This window comes from Arachis hypogaea, chromosome 15, assembly GCF_003086295.3.
Source record: "Arachis hypogaea cultivar Tifrunner chromosome 15, arahy.Tifrunner.gnm2.J5K5, whole genome shotgun sequence".
NCBI lineage: Eukaryota > Viridiplantae > Streptophyta > Magnoliopsida > Fabales > Fabaceae > Arachis > Arachis hypogaea.
This window is the reverse complement of record NC_092050.1, coordinates 16346161-16357836: the sequence shown is the minus strand read 5'-3', so window position 1 is coordinate 16357836 and position 11676 is coordinate 16346161. Positions and strand designations below refer to the sequence as shown.

Sequence of the window (11676 nt, the reverse complement as noted above, 5' to 3'; positions counted from 1 at the left end):
CGGCCTTCTCAAATCCCATGTTGCATTTCCTTACCGCCCAGAAAGCTTTGTGCTCCACCTCCACTGGAAGGTGACAAGCTTTGCCATAGACCAGGCGGAATGGACTCATTCCTATAGGTGTCTTGTATGTTGTCCGATAAGCCCAGAGCGCATCTACAAGCCTGGTGCTCCAGTCTTTTTTATGAGGCTTGACGATCTTCTCCAGTATGCACTTTATCTCTCTATTAGACACCTCGGCTTGCCCATTGGTCTGGAAATGGTAAGTTGTTGCTACCTTGTGAACAATGCCATGTTTTTTCAGTAGACCTGTTAATCTTCTGTTACAAAAGTGAGTGCCTTGATCACTCACGATTGCTCATGGTGATCCAAAGCGGCAGATAATATTACTTCGAACGAAGGAGACAACAGTATTAGCATCATCAGTACGGATAGGAATTGCTTCCACCCATTTGGAAACATAATCAACAGCTAACAATATGTATAAGAAACCATTAGAGTTTGGAAATGGACCCATGAAGTCAATCCCCCAAACATAAAAAATTTCACAGAATAACATAAGCTGTTGGGGCATCTCATCCCTCTTGGATATATTCCCAAACCTTTGGCATGGGGAGCAAGATTTACAGAAGAAAGTAGCATCCTTAAAAAGAGTCGGCCACCAGAATCCACAATCTAAAATTTTTCTAGTTGTTCTTTGAGGAACAAAATGTCCACCACTCTCAGAAGAGTGGCAGGCCTCTAAAATAGACTGGAATTCTGATTGAGGCACACACCTTCTAATTATCTGGTCATCACCATACCTCCATAAATAAGAGTCATCCCATATATAATATTTGGGCTCGCTTTTCAGCTTGTCCTTTTGATGCTTAGTAAAATTAGGAGGGAAGGTACGACTAACCAGATAATTAGCTATAGGTGTGTACCAAGGAACTACTTCAGATATTGCGTGCAAGCTATCAAATGGAAAAGCATCATTGATAGGAGTGGAGTCATTCTTAATATGCTCTAGGCGACTCAAATGGTCTGCCACTAAATTCTGGGAACCACTCCTATCTTTGATTTCTAAATCAAATTCTTGCAACAACAATATCCAACGTATTAACCTTGGTTTGGACTCTTTTTTAGCTAATAAATATTTTAGAGCTGCATGGTTTGAGTACACTACCACCTTAGTACCAAGTAAGTAGGCTCAGAATTTATCCAGAGCAAAAATAATAGCCAGAAGCTCTTTTTCAATGGTAGTATAATTAGACTGAGCAGCATCTAAGGTCTTAGAAGCATATGCAATTATAAAAGGATCCTTACCTTCGCGCTGAGCCAGCGCCGCTCCTACTGCATAGTTAGAGGCATCACACATAATCTCAAATAATGGCTGGCTCCAGTCTGGTCCCCTCACAATTGGAGCTTGAGTCAAGGCAATCTTCAGCTTATCAAACGCTTCAATGCAGTCCTCACTCAGCTCGAACTCAACATCCTTTTGCAACAGTCGGGATAAAGGCAATGCTACCTTACTGAAGTCCTTGATAAATCTCCTGTAGAAACCTGCATGACCAAGGAACGAACGGACTACCCTCACGGAGGAGGGGTAAGGTAAACTAGAAATGACATTTACCTTTGCTGGATCAACTGAAATACCAGTATTAGAAACAACATGTCCTAGAACAATACCTTGTTTAACCATAAAATAACATTTTTCAAAATTCATTTCTGTTATGAAATTAGAGACAGTGACTTAGTTTTGTAATGTAAAGTGGACAGAATAACTCGAGTGGGTTGGTGGAGTGGAATGTGATACACCACTATTTCGTGGTGCATTCTATGCTGAATTTAGGGGATTTTATCACCCTTTTCTCCCACTTATTCACTAAAATAGCATGGTTTTATATATTCTCCCTAATTTGTGCTTAAGAGTGAAAACATACTTTTTAGGCCCTTAATTGGTTAATTTTAATTCACCTTTGATTCCACTAGATGCCTTGATGTGTGTGTTAGTGATTTCAGGTTCAAAAGGCTAAGAATGGATCAAAGGAATGAAGAGAAAAGCATGCAAAGTAGAGAAATCATGGAAAATCAAGGATTTGGAATGCATTCATCGACGCGCACGCGTGAGTTTGAAGTCGCATGGCGACGCGTATGCGTAGATGACGCGTACGCGTGGATAGCAAAAACGCCAAACGACGCGTACACGTGACCCACGCGTACGCGTCGATGCTCGCACGTGACCTCATTAAAATGAGAACACTGGGGCGATTTCTGGGCTTTCCAAGCCCAAATCCAACTCATTCTAGAGCCTATTACATGCAGAAATCAAGAGGAGTGAAGGGGGAACTGGTACGCGGAATCGTGATTACACTTTAATTATGTAAAATTCATTGCTCTTTCTTTCCCTGGAAATGGCGCCAAAAACATGATGCCAAGACCATGGTTCACAACTCCGTGTAACTAACCAGCAAGTGTACTGGGTCGTCCAAGTAATACCTTACGTGAGTAAGGGTCGAATCCCACGGAGATTGTTGGTATGAAGCAAGCTATGGTCACCTTGCAAATCTCAGTCAGGCGGATATAAATTGATAATGGTGTTTTCGAATTTAATATAATAAAATAGGGATAGAAATACTTATGTAATTCATTGGTAGGAATTTCAGATAAGCGAATAGAGATGCTTCTCGTTCCTCTGAACCTCTGCTTTCCTGCTATCTTCATCCAATCAGTCTCACTCCTTTCCATGGCTGGCTTTATGTGATACATCACCACTGTCAATGGCTACTTTCGGTTATCTCTCGGAAAAATGATCCAATGCCCTGTCACGGCACGGCTAATCGTCTGGAGGCATCACCCTTGTCAATGGCTTCATCTTATCCTCTCAGTGAAAATGGTCAACGCACCCTGTCACGGCACGGCTATTCATCTGTCGGTTCTCGATCATGCTGGAATAGGATTTACTATCCTTTTGCGTCTGTCACTAACGCCCTGCAATCGCGAGTTTGGAGCTCGTCACAGTCATTCATTCATTGAATCCTACTCGGAATACCACAGACAAGGTTTAGACTTTCCGGATTCTCTTGAATGCCGCCATCATTCTAGCTTACGCCACGAAGATTCTGATTAAGAGATCTAAGAGATACTCATTCAGTCGAAGGTAGAACGGAAGTGGTTGTCAGGCACGCGTTCATAGGGAATGATGATGATTGTCACGTTCATCACATTCAGATTGAAGTACGAATGAATATCTTAGAAGCGAAATAAGATGAATTGAATAGAAAATAGTAGTACTTTGCATTAATCTTTGAGGAACAGCAGAGCTCCACACCTTAATCTATGGAGTGTAGAAACTCTACCGTTGAAAATACATAAGTGAAAGGTCCAGGCATGGCCGAGAGGCCAGCCCCCATGGTCTAAGAACTATGCATTCAAAGATGGTCAAAAAGATCCTAAGATGATCAAAAGATACCTAATACAATAGTAAAAGGTCCTATTTATAATAAACTAGCTACTAGGGTTTACATGAGTAAGTAATTGATGCATAAATCCACTTCCGGGGCCCACTTGGTGTGTGCTTGGGCTGAACTTTGAGTGTTGCACGTGTAGAGGTCCTTCTTGGAGTTGAACGCCAGCTTTTGTGCCAGTTTGGGCGTTCAACTCTGGTTTCGGCTCCTTTTCTGGCGCTGGACGCCAGATTTGGGCAGAAAGCTGGCGTTGAACGCCAGTTTACGTCATCTATTATTAGCCAAAGTATGGACTATTATACATTGTTGGAAAGCTCTGGATGTCTACTTTCCAACGCAATTGGAAGCGCTCCATTTCGAGTTCTGTAGCTCCAGAAAATCCATTTTGAGTGCAGGGAGGTCAGAATCCAACAGCATCAGCAGTCCTTCTTCAACCTCTGAATCTGATTTCTGCTCAAGTCCCTCAATTTCAGTCAGAAAATACCTGAAATCACAGAAAAACACACAAACTCATAGTAAAGTCCAGAAATGTGAATTTAACATAAAAACTAATGAAAACATCCCTAAAAGTAACTAGATCCTACTAAAAACATACTAAAAACAATGCCAAAAAGCGTATAAATTATCCGCTCATCACAACACCAAACTTAAATTGTTGCTTGTCCCCAAGCAACTGAAAATCAAATAGGATAAAAAGAAGAGAATATACTATAAATTCCAAACTATCAATGAAACATAGCTCCAATCAAATGAGCGGGACTTGTAGCTTTTTGCCTCTTGAATAGTTTTGGCATCTCACTTTATTCATTGAGGTTTAGAATGATTGGCATCTATAGGAACTCAGAGTTCAGATAGTGTTATTGATTCTCCTAGTTCAGTATGATGATTCTTGAACACAGCTATTTTATGAGTCTTGGCCGTGGCCCTAAGCACTTTGTTTTCCAGTATTACCACCGGATACATAAATGCCACAGACACTTAATTGGGTGAACCTTTTCAGATTGTGACTCAGCTTTGCTAAAGTCCCCAATTAGAGGTGTCCAGGGTTCTTAAGCACACTTTTTTTTTGCTTTGGACCTTGACTTTAACCGCTCAGTCTCAAGTTTTCACTTGACACCTACACGCCACAAGCACATGGTTAGGGACAGCTTGGTTTAGCCGCTTAGACCAGGATTTTATTCCTTTAGGCCCTCATATCCACTGATGCTCAAAGCCTTGGGATCCTTTTTATTTGCCCTTGCCTTTTGGTTTTAAGGGTTATTGGCTTTTTGCTCTTGCCTCTTGGTTTTAAGAGCTTTTGGCTTTTTCTGCTTGCTTTTCCTTTTTCTTTATATTTTTTTTTCGCCTATTTTTTTTTCTGCAAGCTTTGTTCTTTGCTGCTTTTTCTTGCTTCAAGAATCATTTTTATGATTTTTCAGATTATCAAATAACATGTCTCCTAGTCATCATTCTTTCAAGAGCCAACATATTTAACATTCTTAAACAACAACTTCAAAAGACATATGCACTGTTCAAGCATTCATTCAGAAAACAAGAAGCATTGTCACCACATCAATATAATTAAGCTAAGTTCAAGGATAAATTCGAAACTCATGTACTTCTTGTTCTTTTGAATTAAAAAATTTTTCATTTTAAGAGAGGTAATGGATTCATAGGACATTTATAACTTTAAGACAAAGTTACTAACTACTAATGATCATGTAATGAAGACACAAACATAGATAAACACATAACATAGAAAACGAAAAACAGAAGAAACAAGAACAAGGAATGAATCCACCTTAGTGATGGTGGCGTTTCCTTCTTGAGGAACCAATGATGTCATTGAGCTCTTCTATGTCTCTTCCTTGTCTTTGTTGCTCCTCCCTCATTACTTTTTGATCTTCTCTGATTTCATGGAGGATGATGGAGTGCTCTTGATGTTCCACCCTTAGTTGCTTCCAATAATTGTGTGGAAGAAAATGTATCCCCTGAGGTATCTCATGGATCTCTTGATTTGCAGTCAAATGTTCTACCACTGAGCTATAGACCCTTGATGGAAGCTTTTCTCTTCCCTTTCCTCTTTCTAGAGGTTTCTCTGGCCTTAGGTGCCATCAATGGTTATGGAAAAACAAAAAAGCTATGCTTTTACCACACCAAACTTAGAATGTTGCTCGCCCTCGAGCAAAAGAAGAAAGAATAGAAGAAGAAGAAGAAGAAGATATGGAGGAGATGGATGGATGTGTGTATTCGGCCATATGGGTGGGATTGGGTGGGAGAGAGATGTTGAATTTTGAAGGTAGTGGGTGTATGGATGTGAGTGGTAAATGGAAGACAGAAGGGATGATCATGAATGGAAAGAGAGATGATGAGGTAGGTGGGGATCCTGTGGGATTCACAGATCCTGAGATGATCCTGTGGTGTCCACAGATCTTGAGGTGATCTTGTGGTGTCCACAGATCCTGAGGTGTTCAAGGATTTACATCCCTGCACCCATTAGGCATGTAAAAATGCCTTTGCACACAACTCTGGGCGTTCAGCGCCAGGTTGGTGGCCATTTTGGGCGTTCAACGCCCATTTGTGTGCCATTTCTGGCGTTGAACGCCAGAACCATGCCTGTTCTGGCGTTCAGCGCCCAGAAGCTGCCCATTTTGGGCGTTCAGCACCAGAACCATGCTCTGTTCTGGCTCTGAACGCCAGACAGATGCTCCTCCAGGGTGTGATTTTTCTTCTGCTGTTTTTGATTCCGTTTTCAATTTTTATATTTATTTTGTGACTCCACATGATCATGAACCTATAAAGACATATAATTAAGAAAAATATAGTTAGATAAATAAAAATTGGGTTGCCTCCCAACAAGCGCTTCTTTAATGTCAATAGCTTGACAGTGGGCTCTCATGGAGCCTCACAGATGTTCAGAGCATTGTTGAAACTCTCCAACACCAAACTTAGAGTTTGACTGTGGGGGCTTGGGTTGACTCTGCTTTGAGAGAAGCTTTTCATGCTTCCTCTCCATGGTTGCAGAGGGAAATCCTTGAGTTTTAAACACAAGGGAGTCCTCATTCCATTGAAGGACTAGCTCACCTCTGTCAACATCAATCACAGCTCTTGCTGTGGCCAGGAAAGGTCTTCCTAGGATGATGGATTCATCCTCTTCCTTTCCAGTATCCAGGACTATGAAATCAGCAGGGATGTAAAGGCCTCCAACCTTTACTAACACGTCCTCTACTTGTCCATATGCCTGTTATCTTGAATTGTCTGCCATCTCTAATGAGATTTTAGCAGCTTGCACCCCATAGATTCCCAGTTTCTCTATTACAGAGAGGGGCATGAGGTTTATTCCTGAACCAAGGTCACACAGGGCCTTAAAGATCATGGTGCCTATGGTACAAGGTATTATGAACTTTCCAGGATCTTGTCTCTTCTGAGGTAATGTCAGTTGATCCAGATCACTTAGTTCATTGATAAACAAGGGAGGTTCAACTTCCCAAGCATCAATGCCAAATAATTTGGCATTCAGCTTCATGATTGCACTAAGAAACTTGGCTGTTTGCTCTTCAGTAACATCCTCATTCTCTTCAGAAGAGGAATACTCATCAGAGCCCATGAAGGGCATAAGGAGGTTTAATGGAATCTCTATGGTCTCTAGATGAGCCTCAGAGTCCTTTGGTTCCTCAGAGGGAAGCTCCTTATTGATCACTGGACGTCCCAGGAGGTCTTCCTCCTTGGGATTTGCGTCTTCCTCTCCCTCTTTAGGTTCGGCCATGGTGCTTATGTCAATGGCCTTGCACTCTCCTTTTGGATTCTCTTCTGTATTGCTTGGGAGAGTACTTGGAGGGATTTCAGTGATCCTTTTACTCAGCTGGCCCACTTGTGCTTTCAAATTTCTAATGGAAGACCTGGTTTCATTTATGAAACTCACAGTGGCCTTAGATAGATCAGAGACTAGATTTGATAAATTAGAAGCATTTTGTTCAGAGTTCTCTGTCTGTTGCTGAGTGGATGATGGAAAAGGTTTATTATTGTTAAACTTGTTTCTTCCACCATTATTAAAGCCTTGTTGAGGCTTTTGATCCTTCCATGAGAAATTGGGGTGATTTCTCCATGATGAGTTATAGGTGTTTCCATAAGGTTCACCTAAGTAATTTACCTCTGCTATTGCAGGGTTATCAGGATCATAAGCTTCTTCTTCAGGAGAAGCCTCTTGAATACTGTTGGATGCAGCTTGCATTCCATTCAGACTCTGAGAAATCATATTGACTTGCTGAGTCAATATTTTATTCTGAGCCAATATGGCATTCAGAGTATCAATTTCAAGAACTCCCTTCTTCATAGGCGTCCCATTGTTCACAGGATTCCTTTCAGAAGTGTACATGAACTGGTTATTAGCAACCATGTCAATGAGTTCTTGAGCTTCTGCAGGCGTTTTCTTTAGGTGAATGGATCCACCTGCAGAAGTATCCAATGACATCTTTGATAGCTCAGATAAACCATCATAGAATATATCCAGGATGGTCCATTCTGAAAGCATGTTAGAAGGACACTTTTTGGTCAACTGTTTGTATCTTTCCCAAGCTTCATAGAGGGATTCACCTTCTTTCTGTCTGAAGGTTTGAACATCAGCTCTAAGCTTGCTCAGCTTTTGAGGAGGAAAGTACTTGGCTAAGAAAGCCGTGACCAGCTTATCCCAAGAGTTCAGGCTATCTTTGGGTTGAGAATCCAACCATAATCTAGCTCTGTCTCTTACAGCAAAAGGGAAAAGCATGAGCCTGTAGACTTCAGAATCTACTCCATTGGTCTTAACAGTATCACAGATCTGCAAGAATTCAGTTAAGAACTGAAAAGGATCTTCAGATGGAAGTCCATGAAACTTGCAGTTCTGCTGCATCAGAGAAACTAATTGAGGTTTCAGCTCAAAGTTGTTTGCTCCAATGGCAGGAATGGAGATGCTTCTTCCATGTAAATTGGAATTAGGTGCAGTAAAGTCACCAAGCATCTTCCTTGCATTATTATTATTTTCGGCTGCCATCTCCTCTTCCTGTTCGAAAATTTCTGAAAGATTATCTCTGGATTGTTGTATTTTAGCTTCTCTTAATTTTCTCCTTTCAGGTTCTGGATCTGCTTCAACAAGAATGTTCTTGTCCTTGCTCCTGCTCATATGACAAAGAAGAGGGCACAAAAATAATAATAATAATAATAATATGGATCCTTTTTACCACAGTATAGGGATCCCTTTGTGAGTGGAAGAAGAGGGGGAGACAAAGAATGTAATATAATGGAAGAAACACAACTGTGAGGAGGGTTGAGATGTGAGATGAGATGTTAGTAGATGAATAAATAAATAGAATAAGATGAGAGAGAAGGAATTTTCGAAAATAATTTTTGAAAAAAGAGTTAGTGATTTTTGAAAATAGTTTTTGAAAAATGTTAGTAATTTTCGAAAATTAAGATTTAAAAATTAAAATAATTAATAAATTAAAAAGAAATTTTGAAAAAAGGGGGAAGATATTTTTGAAAATGAGAGAGAGAGTTAGTTAGGTGGTTTTGAAAAAGATAAGAAACAAACAAAAAGTTAGTTAGTTAGTTGAAACAAATTTTGAAAAGATAAGAAGTTAGGAGGTTAGAAAAGATATTTTGAAACCAACTTTTTGAAAAAGGTAAGATAAGAAGATATTTTTGAAAAGATATGATAGAAATTAGTTTTTGAAAAAAGATTTGATTTTTAAAATCACAATTAATGACTTGATTCATAAGAAATCACAAGATATGATTCTAGAACTCAAAGTTTGAATCTTTCTTAACAAGCAAGTAACAAACTTGAAATTTTTGAATCAAAATATTAATTGTTATTGTTATTTTCGAAAATTTGGTATAAAAATAAGAAAAATATTTTTGAAATATATTTTTGGAATTTTCGAAAATAACTAAGAATTTTGAAAAAGATTTGATTTTTGAAAAAGATTTTGAAAAAGATAAGATTTTCAAATTGAAAATTTGATTTGACTCATGAGAAACAATTTGATTTTAAAAATTTTTGAAAAAGTCAATCCAAATTTTTGAATTTGATGAGAGAAAAAGGGAAAGATATTTTTTGTTTTTTGAATTTTTATGATGAGAGAGGAAAACAGGAAAAATGATGCAATGCATGAAAGTTATGGATCAAAACAATGAATGCATGCAAGAATGCTATGAATGTCAAGATGAACACCAAGAACACTTTGAATGTCAAGATGAACATCATAGATACAATTTTGAAAAATTTTTAATGCAAAAAAAACATGCAAGACACCAAACTTAGAATTCTTTAATGCTTACGCACTAAGAATTCAAGAATGCATATGAAAAACACCCTACAACACAAAACAAAAAATCATCAAGATCAAACAAGAAGACTTACCAAGAACAACTTGAAGATCATGAAGAACACTATGAATGCATGAAATTTTTGAAAAATGCAAGATGCACATGCAAATGACACCAAACTTATGACATGACTCATGACTCAAACAAGAAACACAAAAAATGTTTTTGATTTTTATGATTTTCTAATTTTTTTGGAATTTTTTTCGAAAATTATATGAAAAAAAAATAAGGATTCCAAAATTTTTAACATGAATTCCAGGAATCTTGCATTCTTAGTCTAAAGCTTCAGTCCAGGAATTAGACATGGCTCACTAGCCAGCCAAGCTTTCAAAGAGAGCTCCAGTCCAAAACACTAGGCATGGCCAATGGCCAGCCAAGCTTCAGCATTTAACATTAGAGTATATTGCTCTTGATAACAAATTACAAGCCTCAGTCCAAATAAATTTAGACATGGCTTTACAGCCAGCCAGGCTTCACATGCTTCATGAAACACTAGAATTCATTCTTAAAAATTTTGAATAAAATTTTTGAAAACATTTTTATATTATTTTTTTTCGAAAACATGTGAGAAAATTTTGAAATATTTTTGAAAAATTTTTTGAAAAGAAAACAAAAAGAAAATTACCTAATCTGAGCAACAAGATGAACCGTCAGTTGTCCAAACTCGAACAATCCCCGGCAACGGCGCCAAAAACTTGGTACGCGGAATCGTGATTACACTTTAATTATGTAAAATTTATTGCTCTTTCTTTCCCTGGAAATGGCGCCAAAAACATGATGCCAAGACCATGGTTCACAACTCCGTGTAACTAACCAGCAAGTGCACTGGGTCGTCCAAGTAATACCTTACGTGAGTAAGGGTCGAATCCCACGGAGATTGTTGGTATGAAGCAAACTATGGTCACCTTGCAAATCTCAGTCAGGCGGATATAAATTGATAATGGTGTTTTCGAATTTAATATAATAAAATAGGGATAGAAATACTTATGTAATTCATTTGTAGGAATTTCAGATAAGCGAATGGAGATGCTTCTCGTTCCTCTGAACCTCTGCTTTCCTGCTATCTTCATCCAATCAGTCTCACTCCTTTCCATGGCTGGCTTTATGTGATACATCACCACTGTCAATGGCTACTTTCGGTCATCTCTCGGAAAAATGATCCAATGCCCTGTCACGGCACGGCTAATCGTCTGGAGGCATCACCCTTGTCAATGGCTTCATCTTATCCTCTCAGTGAAAATGGTCAACGCACCCTGTCACGGCACGGCTATTCATCTGTCGGTTCTCGATCATGCTGGAATAGGATTTACTATCCTTTTGCGTCTGTCACTAACGCCCTGCAATCGCGAGTTTGGAGCTCGTCACAGTCATTCATTCATTGAATCCTACTCGGAATACAACAGACAAGGTTTAGACTTTCCGGATTCTCTTGAATGCCGCCATCATTCTAGCTTACGCCACGAAGATTCTGATTAAGAGATCTAAGAGATACTCATTCAGTCGAAGGTAGAACGGAAGTGGTTGTCAGGCACGCGTTCATAGGGAATGATGATGATTGTCACGTTCATCATATTCAGATTGAAGTACGAATGAATATCTTAGAAGCGAAATAAGATGAATTGAATAGAAAATAGTAGTACTTTGCATTAATCTTTGGGGAACAGCAGAGCTCCACACCTTAATCTATGGAGTGTAGAAACTCTACCGTTGAAAATACATAAGTGAAAGGTCCAGGCATGGCCGAGAGGCCAGCCCCCATGGTCTAAGAACTATGCATTCAAAGATGGTCAAAAAGATCCTAAGATGATCAAAAGATACCTAATACAATAGTAAAAGGTCCTATTTATAATAAACTAGCTACTAGGGTTTACATGAGTAAGTAATTGAT

The 11676-nt window shown here is 39.0% G+C and overlaps 1 non-coding gene across 1 annotated transcript; it reads left to right on the top strand.

Annotated features, from left to right (window-relative positions):
• The first annotated feature begins 7950 nt into the window (after positions 1–7950).
• Positions 7951–8058, top strand: LOC112752248 (small nucleolar RNA R71). Its single transcript, XR_003176695.1, has one exon. It is a non-coding gene; the product is annotated as a small nucleolar RNA R71 (small nucleolar RNA).
• The last annotated feature ends 3618 nt before the right edge of the window (positions 8059–11676 follow it).